This window comes from Cavia porcellus, unplaced genomic scaffold, assembly GCF_034190915.1.
Source record: "Cavia porcellus strain 051 isolate PalLab524CR breed Dunkin Hartley unplaced genomic scaffold, mCavPor4.1 scaffold_11, whole genome shotgun sequence".
Taxonomy (NCBI): Eukaryota; Metazoa; Chordata; class Mammalia; order Rodentia; family Caviidae; genus Cavia; species Cavia porcellus.
Genome location: NW_026947494.1, coordinates 80,941,159 through 80,960,517, shown reverse-complemented (window position 1 = coordinate 80,960,517; position 19,359 = coordinate 80,941,159).

The following is a 19,359-nucleotide window of genomic DNA, read 5'->3' as shown; positions in this document are numbered from 1 at the left end:
GGTCCCTGTAGAAACTGGAAAATGCTAGCATTTATTTGATTTTTCAGAGAAGTTAATTATTTCCCAGAATAAGTCACTGTGACTTATCTCAGGACCTTAGATGGTTGCAAATGAAGCCTGGGTTTCATCCTGTAAGCTACCGGCTTTGCTGGCTCATTTCACACTGAGCAACACTGCAGCCAGAACAGCCAGGCATCCGCCTGGAATCCCTTTGAACTCCCTGGCTCATCTGGTGACTATGAGGAATAATTCCACCCAGCACAGCAACCATCTGTTGTCCCTGGCACTTACATGGCCACAAGAGCTGCCACCAAGTGGCACAGTGGGAACAGAAGTTGCTGTTGCCTGCCAGAGCTTGGGAGAGCCACAGGAAGGATCTGGGGCAGGAGGTCTTGTAAGGCAGATGTGGAGCTTTAGGCAAAGCAAACTGACATGCTGGTACGCTGAGCGAGTGGAGAGTCCTTTGCATTGAGACTTACTGAATAATGAGAAGGTTTGCTGAGCAAAATGCACATGGGGTCTTGGGATGTGGGCACGCATGACAGGAATACAAAGAGGAGCTCCCTAGGCTGCTCCATTTAAGGACTTAATTTGCCTTCTAGATATTCAAATTTCATTAGGGACTCTCTATGAGGATGTAGTGGAAGGAGAATTAGATGCTTGAAAGAAGAAATTCTGGCAGAATGGGCTGGCTGCCTTTGCTACGGATGCAGTGTGTCCCAGGAGCCACAAGTCGGGACTCCTTATTGTTCACGTATTTGAAGTGAGACCAGAAAGCTCTTTAGGGACTTTTCAATTCTAGGTCCAATCAACTCAACACTCTGGGCATCCTGGGTGTGGTGACGGGAAGGACTGTACTGCTTTCCCAGGCTCCTTTGCTTTTGTGAAGTCATGGTAGTCTCGGGAAGGGCTGCAGGGGCAGGTGTGGGTGGGCCCCAGCTGCCCTGCCCCCTGGCTGAGGTGGGTTCCCAAAGGACTCTCGGACATTTAGTAGTCAGTTCACGAGTAAGCCGCTCTCTGCCTAGGGGAAATGGGTAATGTGAGGGTCACACGTTTATTTCTACGATTGTCCACTCTGGTGTGAATCAGCCAATTAGGTTACTAGATTAGGAATTAGATTACTAAAGATCTAATTCCTAGGATCCTGTTTCTAGGAGCTCTGGGCTAGAGTTGCCAGAGTGAGAAAAGCAAAACAAAATGAAACCAAACAAACAAAACAAAGAACTTAATATAAACAATTTTTTTTAGTATAACTATGTTCCAAATATCATGAGGCATTCTTATACAAAACAACTCTTTGTGTTTATGTTGCTATAGATTTAAAATCCTGCATTTTCATTGGCTCCGTATTCAGGATGTAAATTTATTTGAAAATTTATTGATTCACGGGTACTTTTTGTTTATTATGTCTTTTTCTAGCTTTTATGATCAATATGTCTGTCTAGTTATGCTACAGATGTAGTACATTTCATATAAATAGTATAGTACTTCATCTAGGAATTTTTAAAAGGACAAATTTTTAAAAAGACAAATTACACAGAAATAAACATATTATGTGTTTCTATCAACTTGTTTTCTATTTTCCACCTGGTGTGCTATATCCCTCCTTCTTTTCCCCCTTCTGTGTTATTTAATGAACAGTTTCTTTTGTTGTCTTCCCCCTAGCCTAATGAAAATAAGTCACGTGACTGGGGTGGGGTGAGAAGGAGACTCTCTATGTAGTTTAGGCTGAGTTTAAACTCACACTATAAACCACATTGGCCTTGAACTTGCCAAGATCCTCCTGCCTCAGCCTTCCACATGCTGGGATTACAGTGTGCACTACTACGCTCAGCATATATTTAAATTAATGAAATCTGAAGTAAATGAATATCAGAAATCATTCTTCCTACTAAACAAGAAATTAGAATTTAGTTTGGATTATTTCTTTTATCTTTAAAATTATCTGTTAGTATTTTAATTCTATCATCTTATTTTTTCTGAGTGTTATTTTCATGACTAGGTTATAGTCAAAATTAATTTTACTTATGAAGACATTTAACAAATGCTTTGCTCATTATTGATCCCTGCACTTTTCTTCCTTTAGGTCAATTTCTGGCTTATCAAAATCACTTATTTTTAATTTTTGTTTTTATTAGTACATTTTACAGTACATAATGATTGCATTCATTGTAGGAAGCTGGTATGTATACATAATATGCCCCAATCCTTTATATTTTTCTTTCTCCTTCCCTCCCTCCTTTCTCTCCATTTCTTGACAGCCTTTTCATTTGCAAAATATTCTTTAACAGTTTAGGTAGAGAGCATGATGACCTCCCAAAGCTGTTCAGATCTTAATCTCTGGAGCCAGGAGTATATTTTGTTACATGGCAGAAGGGATTAAAGTTGTAAATTATGGTAATAAAATTAAAGCTGCTCATCGGTCAGTTGGCCTTTCTCTAAGGACACTCCTGGATGACCCACAGGGGCCCTGTGAAACCACAAGGCCCTTTAAGGTAGAAGATGGAGCAAAGAGGATGCTGGGGTCAGAGCAAGATTTGAAGATGTGCCAGGAGTAGCAGTGCATGCCTGTGATCCCAGCTTTCAGGAGGCTGAGGCAGAAGGATTGCTGTGAGTTCAAGATCAGCCTATGCTACCTAAGGAGACTCTATCTCGGAAAAAAAAAAAAAAAAGAAAAAGATTTTTTTAAGACAGAGAAGACACTGTAAGCTATGAAATGCAGGTAGCACTTGGAACTTGGAAAGGATCGTTCCTTAAATCTTCCTTAATAAATGCATCCTGCCAACAGCCCAGTGGCAGCCTGATGAGGCCTATTCTGGATTTCTTTACCTTCACAATGGTAAAAGAATAAATGTGTGCTGTTTCAAGCCTTTATGTTTGCAGTTATTTATCACAACTGCAAGAGGAAATAATTTTGCACAATAATAGCTCACTCAGAAAAAAATCATGAAAAGGCAAACTTGTGGTCTGTTTTTTAGCTCCATTTTATGAACTTGGACAAAAGTTTGATTTTAATCTCTAAATTGTTTAATCAGAAAAGTAGGAATCAGAGTCATGACAGCTATTATCTATTACTTAATTCACAGAGCTGTGAGGGGACAAAGAGGTTTATGAAAACTGAAAATTTGAAATCAGTATCCTAATGGGATATCCACTTTCTCATGTTTGTTGTGACATTATTCACAATGCCAAAAATGAAATTCGCCTAAGTGTTCATCTGTTGATGAAAGGATAAAGAAAATGTGGTACATTAACACAATAGAATATAATTCAAGCCTTTAAAAAGTATGAAATTCTGTCATTTTGGACAACATGGATTATGTTAAATAGAATAAGCCAGGCACAGAAAGACAATTACTACATGATTTCATGTACATGTGAAATCTTAACAAGTCAAACTCATAGCCCCAGAGAGTAAACTGAGAAATACCAGAGGTTAAGATTCTGGGGTTAGGTGGAGTTGGGGATTGAGAAGAAAAATAAAATTGGAAATGATCAATTTGAGCTTTTCCCATGATGTGGTTCTAAAAGGACTCTTTGTGATCAGGCACTGAACCCTTATTTTCTGCCCAGCTTTGTGGTAAGCCTCTCTCTGGTTTCCAACGATTGTATAAAGTATTTTAAGTGGGATAACCCTCAGTTATAGGAGGGTGAATGGGTTGGGAGTCATGGAGTACGCGAGGGAAAGGGACACTGCTGGTTGATGAGTGGAGCAGAACCTTAGGCTGCCCTGACTCTGTCTCACGGTCTCTCTTACCTGCAGATGCTCATCCCTGCCCAGCTGGCCATGTCTCCTACTGGGGTAGAGCCCGAGGCTTGTCGGGCTATGCAATGGGCAGGGACATACTCTCCAGACATCAGGAGCCCAGCTGCCCTATGCAGATCTTTCAAGCTTAATAGGTCATTGTGGATAAGGTTCCTCCTCCATCTGATTTCCTGCCTTATTTCCCAGGAAGCAGAGGTAGTGAAAAGTCTCTGCCCAGAGAAGATTACATTTTTCACCAACCAATTATAATTTCCACTAACATCTGTCCTAACCTGACTCCTACAAGGGCTATTTTTTGAAGCCCAAGCTTAACAAGCCAGAAAGTTTCTCATATTTTGATACTTTTGTTTGGATTTTCCAAGATACTGATACAGCACTTAAAATTGAACCATTTTTCTCAAGAGGGAATTCCCGAGATGAGACTTTCTACCAATCATTTATAATTTCCACCAAGCCCTATCCTCACCAGGGCTCAGACACATGACTGACGCACCCCTTCCCTCCAGTGGGCGGCAGCAGATTGGGGATGCACTTGCCTGGTGCGTGTTACAGAGGTGATGGACAGACTCATGGTCACATAGCAAGATGTACAATTGACAGTGAGAACTTGAGGAGGAAACACTTTTGATTGTAGAGGGAGTTTTCCATGTTTATTCACTTCAACTGAAACTCCTTTTGGTTGATCCTGGGAGTTGCTGGGTGTTGCGTGGTGTTTTTAAGGAGAATGATCACTAAATTTTATCTATGATGGCAAAGTATGTCTGTACCATTTGATTAACACTCTGGGCTTTATGTGCATTGAACAAAGTCTAATATGGGTTGTTTCCCGAAGAATTTCAATAGTAGGTAAGATTCAGAGGCAGAGGCTTTACCGAGAGGCTGTATAGTCTGGGGAGGGAAACAGGGCTCAGAGCCAGTTCCCCCAGAACTGGGACCCCAGCTCTGCTCCCTCTGTCTTCCCACTGTCACCCAGTCTCCCTGCACTGCATCTTCCTCAGCTGAGCAAGTGCGGGACTTGTTTGTTCTCTGAGTTGTGCATGAAAGCTATGATGGTCTTCTGCGACACCCACAGGCGATGCCTTCTGGGTAACAGTACTTAGAACATGAGAGGGATGTCTCGAAGTTACCATCAGGGCTATCATCTTTGTAGGTGGAGCAGAAGAAAGACTCTAGAGGATGACAAGCCTGCAGATAGTATTTGTTTCTTGTAGCTTAACAAACTGCCACCATTGACGTCGGTTAATCCAGCAAAAATTCATTTTCTCATCAATCTGGAGGCCAAAAGACCTAGAATGTGGCAGGAGCACGCTGCCTCTGTCAGTGTCTGGTGGCTGCTGTCATTCCTGAGCTGTGCTGTCTTCTCTAGCCTCTGTCTCCTCGCCACGAGGCCTCCTCTGTGCGTCTGCCTTATAAGAACATCAGTGATTGCATTATGGACCCTACAGAGAGTCTAGAAGTTTCTCCTCTTGATATATTTATCTTAGTCATATTTTTGTTTTGTAAGGTAATTTTAATATTTAATTACCTGTGAATGTCTCTGTATATCTTCTCTGCCTATAAAGAGGCCATTGGACATAGAGCCCACAATTATGTAGTATATCTTTATCTTGAGTAGTGTCATCTGCAAAGAACACAGCTCCAAATAACATTTCATGTCAGTGTTCTATGCACTCCACTATAGCTTCCATTTGTAAGAGGTAGCCGATAGCACCTTTATAACTAAATGCCTGCTTTTTCAATCTCTCTCTCCCCTTTAATGGATAGGGAGTGTGCTTTATTTCTAGGGCCTAGAATTATCCACTAAGTGCTCAGGGGAGGTTTGTCAAGTTAAAGAATGAAATTACTGAATTGTTGTCAATTTCCTACATTAACTTGGGTGCTGTATTGTAGGTATAATCATAGACACTAAGGACAATCAATTTCCTTTATCTGTGTTCATTTCATGCTTTCCTCTTACAGTTTGAGTAAGTTTTAAATTGAAGCTAGTCTTATTAGCAATGATATTCACAGATACAAATGTCCTTCATTTCCAAGCGAAACCCAAAACCTCACAGGGATTCATATTCTCTACAGCTCTGCGCTGGTAGAGTGTCTGAAGGTCACCTTCAGGCCTCTAACCAGCCTTTGCTGGCCTCTCTGTCCCTTCACACTTCAGGGTAGCTCACTGTGAGGCCCCAGCTGAATATTTTAGCTGCCCACCTACTGATATAACCTGCATGTGAGTGGACATCCCTAGTGGAATGTGCCACTTCCTTCCTGAGTCAGAGGTTCTGGAAAATGCACCCCTGGAGAGTGTGTGCAGTCAACTGGAGGGTCCTTCTGAGAAAACCTAGGGTGGGCAGGTGTGCAGGAAAGGTGGAGGTAGAGAGAGCCCACCATGGAAGTTCTAAGTATAGCCCCAGGGGAGAGCAAGAGGGGCACCCAAGGTAGGGGGCATACAGTGGGAGAGAGGTCCTGGAGTTAAGAGAAATGACTGAGTGAATTTAATTGTGAGGGGCAAGGCTGAGCACATGGTAGGACCTTCCCAGGAGCCCCAGGCCATGTCTCCTCCAGCCCCAGACTCTTCTTTTCTGGGCATACTAGCTAGGTTACTCCTTGGGAACAGTTTTCCCAGAATAGGGGAATCCTGAGGTTGGTGCATTCATACTCTGTAGCTGCTGAATTCTTCATGCCAATTACTGAATAGAGTATAAATTCAGAGGCAGGGATGGCACCTACTTTGTTTATTACAGCATCCAAGAGTCATGGGTGGGATACACGGAATGTTCAAAATGTTTGTTTCCTGAATGACCAAAGCAAATGCGGCAGGAAGACCCTGTGTATCAGCCAGGGTTCATTCTCAGTGGCAGATGCCCTAGGAGCCTCATGAGATAAGGAGGAAATTCAGCCTTACACATCACTGAAAGATCTGGGAGTCCTGAAGGAGGCAGGGGATCTTGAGAGGCATCAATACACCATAAGCTGACAAGGCCAGCATGTCCAGCGCCAAAGCAGGACCTCACGTGATACTGAGGGAGGCTCATACTTCCTGGTGCAACTGCTGATGTTTAGCTTCCAAAGCAGAGTCTCTTGTGCCTTGGGGACTTTGATGATCAGCAGAGTCAGAAAACAAGACAGTGAGCTGGGCTAAAGGGGGTGGGCAGAGGGCAAGGATTACCTAGTACTTCCCCTAAGGCTTTGCATCTGTCCTTCACCTCATCACCTGATTTGGAAGAAACCATCAGAGAGGCTATCATTAAGGGTTCTCCAGAGAAACAGAACAAATAGGACACATATACATAAAAGAGGGGATTTGGCTCCAACATTGGCTCACAATTACAGAGGCTGAGAAGTTTCACAATTGTGGATGCTGGGAAGTCTCACATTCTGCCTTACGCATGCTGAAGAGCTAGGAAAACGTGGTGAAGTCAGTCAGTCTGAAGGTCTAAGAGCCATGAATTTTGACACCAGAGTCTAATGAAGATAGGTGAATGTCTCAACCCAAGGAAAGGGCAAGGGTACTCCTGCTGTGCCCTTTTGCTCTGTTGGGCCCTCAGGTGAACGCTGCCTTCCCACATTGATGATGGTGGCTTTCATTACTCAGGCCATCATTTTTAAGTGCTTATCTCTTCCAGAAGCACCCTCAAGCAGACATGTAAAAAGGATATATCTTGTCCTTTCTTCTTTGATATGTTCATTTTTATCAATATGCATTTAATTGTTGCATATTTGTGAACTTCCCAATCTTTTCTGTTGTTGATTAGAACATTGGAATTTGTTTGCGATGTGACCTATCGATTGGTTTCAAATTGAAAAAGTTCCAAAGTTCTTTCATAAAGAAGTATATCTGCTATTGTTGAATGGAGTTTGTTATGTCTAACTGGTTTATAGTGTTGTTCAAGTGTTTTATTTTCTTGTCAGTATTTATACATAATTGTTATGCTCGTTAGTAAGACATTGAAATGTACAACTTTTATTAGTTGTTAGTTTCTCTTTTAACTTAGTTTTGCACCATTTATTTTGTCTATGTTGTTATATGCTTATATACTTATTACATATTTCTGAAGAATTGGTCATTTTAATATCATCTAAATAAATAGTTTTATCTTAAAATATATTTTTGTTTGATGCTCGTATGGACTCTGTAGCTCTTTTTGTTTATTATTAGCATAATAAATCTTTTCCATTCTCTTACTTTGAATTTTTGCTATTTTTTCACCTAAAATATGCCAATTATAGACCATAAATAGTTTGATATTTAAAAAATACATTTAACTATCTGGTTTATGATTGAAGTGCTTAGTTTGTTTTTAAAGTAACAAAAGATAATACAGAATTTCCTGTAAGTCTTATGTGTTTTTGTTCTATTCCTCTGTCAGTGCTTTTGTATGATAAATGAACATGTTACTTATTTATATATAGAATTGCCTTTTCTTGTGCCCTTTACCTTCATCTCCTTTCATTTCAACCTGAAGATTCTTCTTAGTATTTGTTGTAGGAAATGCTGGCTAGAGACAAATTCCTTGTTTTCATTGATTGAAAGTATATTCATCTTCTTTTTATGTGGATCAATTTGCTAGCTAGACAATTCTTAACTAACATTTACTTCCAGCAAACTGAATTTCCCTTTACACTGGCTTGTGTGTGTTCTGATGCGATGTCAACTAGTAATCTTATTGATAATCCCAATCGCTTCTTGGCCTTTTGGTTAAAATCAAGTACAATCTCTTTGTATATGATGAAGTATTTTTCTTGATTGCTTTCAAAACTATCTTATCTTAACTTTTGATCATTCAACAATGATTTGTTTAAATCTGGAGTTCTTTGAGTTTATCCTACTTGAGGTTCATTGAACTTCCAGAGTGTGTAGCTTCATATTTTTAATAATTTGGGAAGTTTTAAGCTATCATTTCTTCATGCATTTTCTATGCCCCTTTTCTTTCCCTTTGGAATCCCAATTATGCATGTGGCACACTGGGTGGTCCCCTGCAGGTCTCCAAGGCTCTGTTCTTTCTTCATTCTGTTACTCATTCTGCAAAGTCTCAATTGACCTTTTTTTTTCTCCTTTTATTCTTTTAAAGAGGATAAATCCAAGGAAATAAAACAGAATAAAGCCAATTAAAACAAACCAGTGTAATAGATACAGGACTTCAAAACCTTACAAAATCATCAATAGTTACCTTAATGCCTCTTGTTGTCTTTAAAATAGCTGCAGATACCTTCAGACATGGTAAAAATGAAACAGAACAGAATAGAAATAATAAACACAAAACAATGAATGCAATAAGGGACTTCAAAACAAGACAATAGTAAATCCAAAATGGCTACCATAATATATCTTGCCATCTTTGAAATAGCTGATCATGCCATCCAGTATAACAAAATCAAATAAAACAATACAGAATAAAATCCAAGCCAACAAAACAATGAAAATGATACAGGGTTTCAAAGCAAGATAATAGGGAATCAGCGGTTGTCACCACCCTTAGGAGGAGATCCCCCCTAGATGCCACACTGCATATCCATATCCTCTGCACAGATGATCACACCACTGGCCTTAGACCTGCAAGGTCAGTGAAACACCAGACACTACAAGCATCACTTTGCATTTCACCTCGATAGCTATCAGCCCCAGCTAGTGTTTCTCTGGGTCAGCTGGTTCTTACAGGGGGAAAGGGGATTGGTTCTTCTTGCTTGCCAGCCCATGAACTGGAAGGAGGTGGAGTCTGGCTGTCCCTCTGCCAGCAGCGGCCCACACATGGTACTGGTTTGCAGGGACGGCTTGTTACTTGGTGAGGCCTTGTTCTCTCCCCTTGCAGTCCACAAATGGTGCTCTGAAATGCTTTCAAACCCAGTGATTTTTTTTCTTTGATCATCTGAAATCTTTTTCTCTTGAATGTCTCTGGTAAACTTTTCATTTTAATGATTATTCAATTTTTAAATAATTTTAATTTTTAAATTATTTCTAGACTTTCAATTTTCAAATAATTTTGATCTCTTGATATTTTGTATTTGGGGAAAAGGCATTCTTACATTTTTGATTATTTGGACACAGTTTCTTTTGGTTATTTGAATATATTTGTAGTGGCTGTTTGTCAAGAGGTAGTTTTTATTAACTTTTTCCTCTGTATAGAGGCAATGGTTTTCTGCTTCATTTTATATTTGTATTTTTCCTTGCTAACTTTAAATCATATTCCCTTTGCCTCTCTTTTGCCCCAAGCTTTGTCATTGCTGCTGAGTTTTTGTTTAATAACTTTTCCAACGTACTTGTGTAAATGCTGTATTGTTTGGCATGGGTGGCTACTGAAGTCTGCTCAGTTAGCTTAGTAACAAGATAATGATTGGACAGAGATTTTCATAAATACCTTAAATCAATGTGTGTCTCAGTATTTGCTGAGGGGCTGTGTGTCTGTATGTGTGTGTGGCATGCTTTAAATACTCTGACCTCTTACAGCTCTACCTTAGTTTTCACTTCCTTGTACAAGGGTTTTAAACTACAGAGTTTAGAGATTAGAATTTTATGAGGTTTTTCTTGAATCATGCATCAATTCTATATGTGTACATACCCTTCTAAATTTCCAGTAATATGTCAGAATTCTTCAAAGGTGTTTCTAGATATACTGTTCCTCAGATATTCAAGGCATATGGTCAGCCTGTTGTTGACCAAATCCGCTATCACTGCCTCAGGAAATTGTTATGTTAAGTGATTGTCGTTCATTATTCAACATGTGCATTAAGTCAGATTAAATAAAGACAAGGCCTGAGAAGATAGTTTTTCCTGCTACTGCCACACAGATCACAGAGTAACACTTAACTGGTAAGGGAGTTTTTATTCGCTATTGTTGCTTTTCTTTTTCTTTTTAGAACTTCAAGTCTATTCTTCCCCTCTTGTAGCTAGTAGTCTTCTGTTTTCAAAACTAGTGTCATTGAAAAGGTGTTAATTTTCAAATCCTACTGCAGACCTGAGTAGATAAGTTACATAGAAAGATGTGGCCCTATCCAATGCTTATGTTCCAAAATTCAGAACTTGTGAACAGCTATGTTATGTGGGGAATTATGTTTCCAGATGGACTTGTTTGCAAACTATCTGACCTTAAGATATAGAGCAGCTGCCCTTCAAACAGGGAGATTATCCTGGATCATCTCAGGGTATAAGGTATAATCAGAAGGGTTCTCTGAGTGTGGATGAGAGGGGCAGAAAAGAAGACTGGCATGATGACCATCAGAAAGACTTGACCTCCATCTTGCCTTTAAAGATGGAAGGATGTCTTAAGCCAAGGACGAAGGAAGCCTAAGGAAGCCTTAGGAGTAAGAAAATGAATTATCCTGTGGATCCTTCAGAATAAACTAGAATTCTGCTGTCATCTTGATTTTACTCCAGTAAGACCCAACTTCTGACCAGCAGAAATGTAAGGCAATAAATTAGTAAATTAATTTTGTTTAAGCACAAAGTATGTGGCAATTTGTTGTAGCAGCATCAGGAAACAAATGCAATAAGGATCGGAGTAGGCAATTAACAAACCATAAGATGTCAATGTTTTTTCCTGAACTCCCTGTATTGTTGTACTTTATTTCCAGAGTTCAGCAAGTGTTGATTTTGAAACATTTTCCAGTGTTCTCACTAAATTTATTCAGGACCAGATTTTTGAAGGTTGTTGTTCCCCTTGCCAGAATTGCTCTTAGTGAGGAGCAGTTTCCTAGGAAGTCCGCAGAAAGCTTTCTAGGGGTGTGCAGTGTGGGAGGCTGAAGGATGGCCAAGTGAGCCCCCAGTTTTCACTCCAGCAGGTTTACCTAAAGCAAATTTCATTTTTACCTGTTAGTATATTGAACTCTGATTTCAATTTTGTTTGAAAGGGTCTTTTTTTTTTAGTGGAAGTAAATGGTGAGGACTGGGGGGATGGAGTTCAGTGGTAGTTTGCCTAGCTTGTTCAAGGCTCTGGGTTTAATCCCCAGCACTACAAATAATAATAGAAACAACATAACAACAGTAGTAATAAATAAAAAATAAAAACTCAAATCTCTGCCCCTCTTCTTCCCCTATCTTGTCACATGAGTCTCTTAAGCATAAACAAGATGTGTTTTAAAAATTGGGAGATGATCACATCCTTTGTGTTTAACCACGCTTGCTCAGCATGAGTCACTGCATTGTTCTGGGCAGAGGTGGCTGCCAGCTGGTTCACAGCATGGGAATAGCGAGATGAGCAGGGCGTGTCTGTGTCTAAGGACCATCAGTCAACTGTGAACTGATTCCCTGGATTACAGTGTGTTTAAGGTAAGAAGCATCAATCCGAATTGAAGAGAACAAATAGCAATGTAAAACAAAACAACAAAACCCATCAACAATGATCGAATTTAGAAAAGAAAGAAAATTGAGATTAGAATAGGATCATATGTAGTATTAGAGCTGAATGAGTCCACGGAGATCATCTGGTCTAGCTGCTCAGTTTGTAGAGGCAGCAGGGTTTTTCTAAAGTTCAACAGTGGCTGGAAAGAGCTCCATGTCCTTCTGGAAGGATTTCAGAAAACCAGGACAGAGTCAATACTGAGGCTGAGGACACTGCTGAAGGACAACTCAGGTGATACAGAGCTACCCAGCAAGAAACTGGAAGGCTCATTGTCCAGCCCAATGTCTTGCTGTAGGGATGGAAATTTAAGGTCCAGAGATGTGGCTGATATGCTGAAGGCTGGGCTGGTCATAGAATAGAATTCTGTTCTCTCATCTCAGCATTCTTCCCATTACCTTCACCTATCTCCTAGAAAGATGTGTTATGGCTTACAGGTTAAATAGAAGAGCCTGTTGCGGGATGATGGATTAAAGTAGATATTGAGTAAGTTTTCCAAGCTAATATCTTTGGGAAGGAAAGGAATTAAACTAGCATTGAGAAATTCAGCCCCTGAATTGGTTCCTTGACAGGTGGTTAGAGAGCTGGAGAAGTCACAAAGGAAAGCGTCTCCCTCCTAAAAGTGCATTTTATTTTATCATTACTGCTTCCACCTCCTTGCAGTTAACTTGGTGTCTCAGAGATTTGTCCTTGGGGAGCCATTAACTCAGGCGACAGTGGATAATCAGGCCCATGCTCACAGCTGGCACTGAAAATTCCCCCAGATGAATCTGACACACTTGTTGCAGGATTTGTGCAGTTAGATGACCTGGCTACATTTCAGACATCGTGGCCCACGATCCTGCTTGGAGCTGGGGCATATTTTGTTGTCTTTATGTTTGGAAATGACTTTTTTTTCTCATATGATATTAATTCTGAAAAATCAATTATTTTATGGCAGAGGACAAAACAGAATGAATAGAATAGAATTATTGCCATGCCAGAAAAGGACATCATTCTGGTGGAATCTGAAATTAGAAGTTGGTTAACATTTGTAGAAAGCTAAAAGAAAATGGTTTTGATGGTGACACTGGTTGAACAGCATGGGTTTCTCCCTTTCTAAAACGTCACATGGACTCTGAAGTGAGTTAACAGTTGAGGAAGTACCCTCACAGCCTTCTGGGAACAGTGGTGCTCTGGGTCCTGTGCTGACTGGACCCACCCCCCATGAGGAAAGAAGCAGAGGTCGCCAAGGTCATCATGCCTATGAGATGGCACCCTGAATACAGCTTAAACACCTGCTCTGGATCCCACAGTTCAGCACCTGTGCATTACAAGAACATTTTATCATCAGATAAAATCTCCTTTCCAAAAGTTGGCAGAGTTGCCAAGTGACTAGCTGCCAGTTGGGCCTCCTCTGAAGTCCCACAGTTAATCCTGGGCTCCGGAGAGAGGGCACAGCTATGCTGTTCACTTTGACTAGGACCCACCTGGCCAGGGCAGGTCATGCCTGCCTTTTCCCTTTGTTGCAATACCACTTTGCCAACAGCAAGGTACTTCTAGGGTGTGGCAGAACTGAGGTGCAAGAATGATTCATAAAGAACATCTCAGGCTGGGGACCTGTTCCTTTGGGATTCCCACGTTACGTGGGAAAGTGTTGAACACACTGTACACATCAGCCCTGGAACCAGTTGTTTGGGATCATGCTGTCAGTGGTTGCCACTACGCACAGGGTAAGTGTCAGGGTATTTTAGCAGTTACACCCATGCAGGAGAGAGCTGGAGGACCTGCTGACAACTATGTCACTGGTCCATTCTTCATAGTCACCTAATTCTATTTTTCTAGCGTGAATCAATCACTGAAAAGGTTGGGAAATGTTAAAGCTGAGTATATCCAGTTTGTATCATATATTCAGTTTGTTGTAACAAATTGATAACTACACTTTGGAGACAACTGTGTGTTTTAAAAAGTTCTTTAAGTTGCATGCATCATGAAACTGATGGTGTCATAAATGATTTGTACTATTATTTTTTTTTAAAAAGATATACTTTTGGGGGCTGGGGATTTAGCTCAGCAGCATAGGTGCCTGCCTTGCAAGCACACAGTCCTGAGTTTGATCCCCAGTACTATATATATATATATATACTTTTGCATTTGAGTTGTTTAGTTTTAATGTGATACTAGAAAACCTAGACAGGATTGTTCAGAAAAAATTTTTAGATTAATGTGGTACGCTTTTGCATTAATGGAAATATAAACAGAAATAAGAAAAGTAGATTAATACTTTTTTTAGAATCAAGTTTATTTTGCTTTTCAGATAAGGAGTCCACCAGCCCCTGAAACACAGGTGCTCCTCTCTTCTCCCAGAGTTGACTAGTGTTTCCTTCACGTCACTTGCCAACCAGGACAGATGCTATTCCTTCCTTGCCAATGACCCCGAGACCCTGCAACTTCAGCAAAACATCGTTTCCACTATTTTTAGAGTAATTAAATTAATATTCTGAAAATCTCATTTTAAGTTAGTCAGTCATTGATAAGAAGATGAAATAACTTGGATAAAAAGTGCTTGTTGTGAGTTGTCAAATGAATCACTGATTTACACTTGCCTGGTCCAGATCTACCAGTATCTTACCACTGCTTGTGAGCAATACCTTTAAAGGTAGTATCCAAATCAACCTAAGATTTCCCCCTTCATATATATTTTTATAATATAGGTGCATAGTTACATAATTTATGTAGATGCAGAGTAACTATACATTTTAGTCGGTTTTCTGTTGCTATAACAGAATACCTGAATCTGGGTGCTTTATAAAGAAGAGAGATTTATTTTGTTTTCAGTTCTGGTGACTGAAAAGTCCAACAACATGGTGCTGTATGTGCTTAGCATGTGGTGAGGGCCTTTCTGCTGGTCCCGATGGAGGGCATCACATGGAGAGACAAAGCAAAGCATCTGGAGGGAGATGACTTCTATAACAAGGTGTTCCCAATAAAACCCATTAATCCATGTTGGGATTAACAAACCTTTCACAAGGGCAGAGCACGCATGACCCAGTAACCTTTAACATTTCACCCAGTTCCTCCTCTTTTTTTTTCAGTGTTTAAAGATTTTAAATTTTCATTTGAAATAATATACAAGTATTCATTTATCAGATTGCCAAAGTTAAAAGCATTCATATTATCTAGATTCATTCCACCTCTTAATAGCACACAAGGAGTATTAAACAGCAGTCTCATTTTAGGTAGGGACATTCAAACAATACGTGTACGCAATGTGTATTTTTTTTTAATTTTTAAAACAATATTCAATGCGTGCGGCTCTTACATGCTACAGTTAAACAGGAAAGAGTCCCAGTAAATCTCATTTCTCAAAATGGATTAAGTAAGAGGGCGGTGTGAGGTTTCTATCCTATCAACAGCGTGAGAAAGTTTCCCAGGGTGTTCTAAGGCCTGGCTGCTCAAACCTGCTGTGCGGCTTTGTCACCTGGCCACTGACTGGGCTACCCCTCAGCCCTCACTCAGCTCCCTGTGCACCACCTGGCCCTTGCCCATCAGGCAGAGTTCCCACGTGCAGCTCCTGCCGCTTGGCTTCTTGCAGATTGCGAAACCTGTTTATTGCATGTGTTTCACGGCAAACTGTGGGTCGAGTGTTTCCCAGGAAGCCCTGCCCTTTCTGTTAGAGTGGCTAATTAGCTTGTAGGGTTTAATTTTGCTGTAGGAAAATTTGCCAAAGCTTTGAATACTGTCACTTTGTAGGGGTTCTAATATGGCGATAGAGTCCTTTTTCCAGTTGGGAGTCAGAAACAGGTTGGGGGCCCTCATTTGGGATGGTTTTATTTAACACACATGTAGATCAAAACAAGTGTATCTTTAATTTTATTAGAGCGCCCTGTTCAGGATCAAGTGAGAAGGCAATTGCCACAGACTCCCCAGGGATCTCTTCCCACTTTCTGTCTCTGCCACAGCCCATTTTATAGTGTTCTGAGAAGAGAATTTTTGATGCTAAAGATTTAGGGCCTCAATGCTAGGATACCTTTCTTACCTCACTTCATGGGACCATGAGTAAAGTCCTCTGTCAAGTCAAAAATGCCTAAGAATTTGTAGAAAACACCCTACTGAGAGAACATCTTCAAAAGTCAAATGTCGTTGAGCTAATAAGCAGAGTTACATGGGGGCTAACCTGCCTTCGAGAGACCAAGCATCTGGTGTTTGGGAGGTGCAATTCAGCTTCTTCGTCTTGGTATCTCTTTGCCCTTGCCTCAAGAAATCCATCCCTTAAAACAGAAAATTGTTGATGATTTGTTTAGAAGATTGAACAACCATAACCTAGGATGCACTTTGTCTGCTTTGGCTCTGGCTCTGGTAGGTTCGTGGCTACAAAGCTTTGTAGATCCTTCTTTCTGCGAGGTTGAGGGTCCTCTGGAGTGGGAAAGGGCTCTGAAGAGAGAGGGGCGACTGTCCCGAAGAACACTGATATGCACCAGTTCAGCCTGAGATGTGGGATGAATTTGCATTGATTACTGCAGGATATTACTCAATGAGCCCATGCAGTACACAGGCTCTTGTGTTTGTTTGTTTGTTTGAAGTATAATAAATAAAACACATGGAGGTAACTTTGACTTTCTTTGTGTGCCAGGTACTCAAGAAAGTGGAATTGGACACTCTGTTTTGCTACATTGTCCTGTTGTATCCACTGATTGTGCTGAAGGGTCCTAGGGCTGTTCGCTTTTCTGAATGAAGCAAATTTAACACAAAAGAACAAGCTAAGACTGTACCACTATTGGGCTGTGTTTCATGTGAGGTTGGATGTTCTCTACTAATGGTAGACCTTTGGTAGAGTTGGGTCCACTCACTAATTCAGCTCATATTTGCAGAAGGAAGATGTCCCAGTATTATGGAGTGTACGACGCACTGGGCTACAGTGGTGAACAAAATTACTTGTATACTTAGTGTGGTGGAGTAAGCTTACAGTCTGGTGAGAAAAAGGATGAACTAAACAGTGGGCAGAAAAAGTTAGTATTCTAAAAATGGGTGATTTCTATAGTATTCTTTAAAAACTATATTTTAAGTATATTATTTAGTATAGTCAATATAATAATGTACAAGCATTCATGGTATAATGAATACATACACACATATTGGGTAGGCAAATTCAATTGATTTTACAAACAGATGCAGGAGATCCAAGCTGGACATGGTGATGCAAATGTATAATCCCAGCATTCTGGAAGGCTGAATCAGGAGAATTAGAAGTTTTGGTTCAGCCTGGCCAACTTAGAGACTTAGTGAGATCCTATCTGTAAATAAAAAATTTAAAAAGATGGGGGATGTAGCTCAGTGGAAGGCCCTAAGTTCAATCACCAGTACTGAAAAAAAGGAAAATATAGATGATAGATAATAGATATAGACTTAGAAATGCAGCTTAAGGCAAGAGTCTTGATTTCAATCCCATTACTGGGGGAAAAATAGATGAAACAGCTGTGGAAGTCCATGTACTGAAGGATGTCAATGCTCCAAAACTCGGTCAAAAGCTGAAAAGCCTTGGGATCACCTGGCTGAAAGCAGGAACAGCTTCTTCCAAGCTAGAAGTCCTGAAATATGCTCTGTAACTCTTGCTCGTGGTTGCTTTGGTACCCTGGCCTGTGCTACTCTCTTTAACTCACCCCTTTCCAGCTTGTCTACCTGATTTGCTAGTGGTTCCTCGGCCTTGTCTTCTCTCTCAGGAGCCTTCACAGCTTGCATAAGCAGCGTGGCGCACTGCTCCCTTGTGCTTACTGAATTCCCCAAGTGGGAATGTGGTGGGACCCTTCAAGGTGCTGGCTGCAGTGCCTGGCAGTTCATGCTGTTGGTGAGGACTATTCCACCCCTCTTTGCCAACTCTGCCTGTTCTGTATTATTAGCCTCTGTGTGCTGGGCCTTCCCAGTCTATGATGCTCTCTAATCACCCAGTTCCTTTAATTCCTCTGAGGAAGTGAAAGGAGGAAGCTGGAAGTTCAGTGCAGAACGCTGCCAATAGAGGAGGAGGCCAGAAGGCAGAGCTGTGGGGGCAGAGCTGAGGGCTCAGGTGGAGCTAAGGGCAACTGCGTTCTCAAAGCAGCACGCAGGAGAGTGCGAAAGTGTGGGCGTGCTCAGGAAATCTCTGGAAATATTCAACCGATGGAGTTCAGACTCACTGGTAAATACCAAAAACGGGAGTGAGTTTACATTTGTATTTATTTCTCTTTTGTTAAGCATCTAATATGCAGGGATGGTATTCTTAAAACTTTTGGGTGGAATAAAGTAGCATTTACCTCTGTTGCCCTGTAATAGTTAAAAGACTTTTAGCCACTCAGGTTATCAGTAGAAAACTAGTCTTGCTTTTTCATTCCACTGCACACTGAAGAGTTCTTCTGTGCTCTTTATGGCTTCAATTGTTTGCCCAAATCGCCTTGCTTCACTCTGGTGCTTTGGCATGGTTCCTGGTCAACTGTTCAGGCAGCAGCTGCTCCCATCACTATGGTTTTCCCTTCTCTAGATTCTTGAGAATTCGGTGTATATGACAATGTGTGAACATGTAGCCAGGTCAAGAAAGATTCCTGATGGGGCCAAAGAGATAATGCTATTTAGTTCATCATGCCCTAGGTTTGTGTCGGTCTACACATAGCAACAAAACTGCAAAAAGACACATTTGTTAGACCGTGGCCTGTTGCTAAGTGGAACATGGCTGTATGATATCTTTGTGTTGCAATGCTTGCTGCTCCTTGTAAGATTCTAGACTGACCAACATCATGGGAATACATGTTAACCCGTTTAAAGTGCTGAGGCAGTTTCCATGGTGTTGTCTGTATTGTGGGAACTACTAAATCTTCCTTTCTCATTTGCTCCAGGAGCCTAGTGGCCTATTTGTTTTGGTGATGAGTGTCGCTCCTTCATGGGGGCGACATCAAGACTTCAATTACTATGATGATAGGACCTCAAAAACAAGCAAAGCAAAATAAAACAACATTTTGCTGTAATATATTCTCCAGCTGCATCTTTGAGTTTTCCTCTGGACTATTTGCCTTTTCTGGCATATTTGTTAGTTAGCGTGGGCTCTATGTCTTATAAACCATTCTGAATTTTCAGGGCCTGGAGACTGTCCCCTAAATGGCTGATGTGTTTGGAGGTTGATCCTGATCAGAAGAAAGTCACTGGAAGCGTGACCTGGAAAGTGTATTCTTGTCGCCAGCACGCCCTGCTTCCTGGCTACCTTGGGTTGACAGTTTTCTCCCGCAGGCTCTCCCATCAGGCTCTTACACTGTGCCAGTTCTGCCTTGG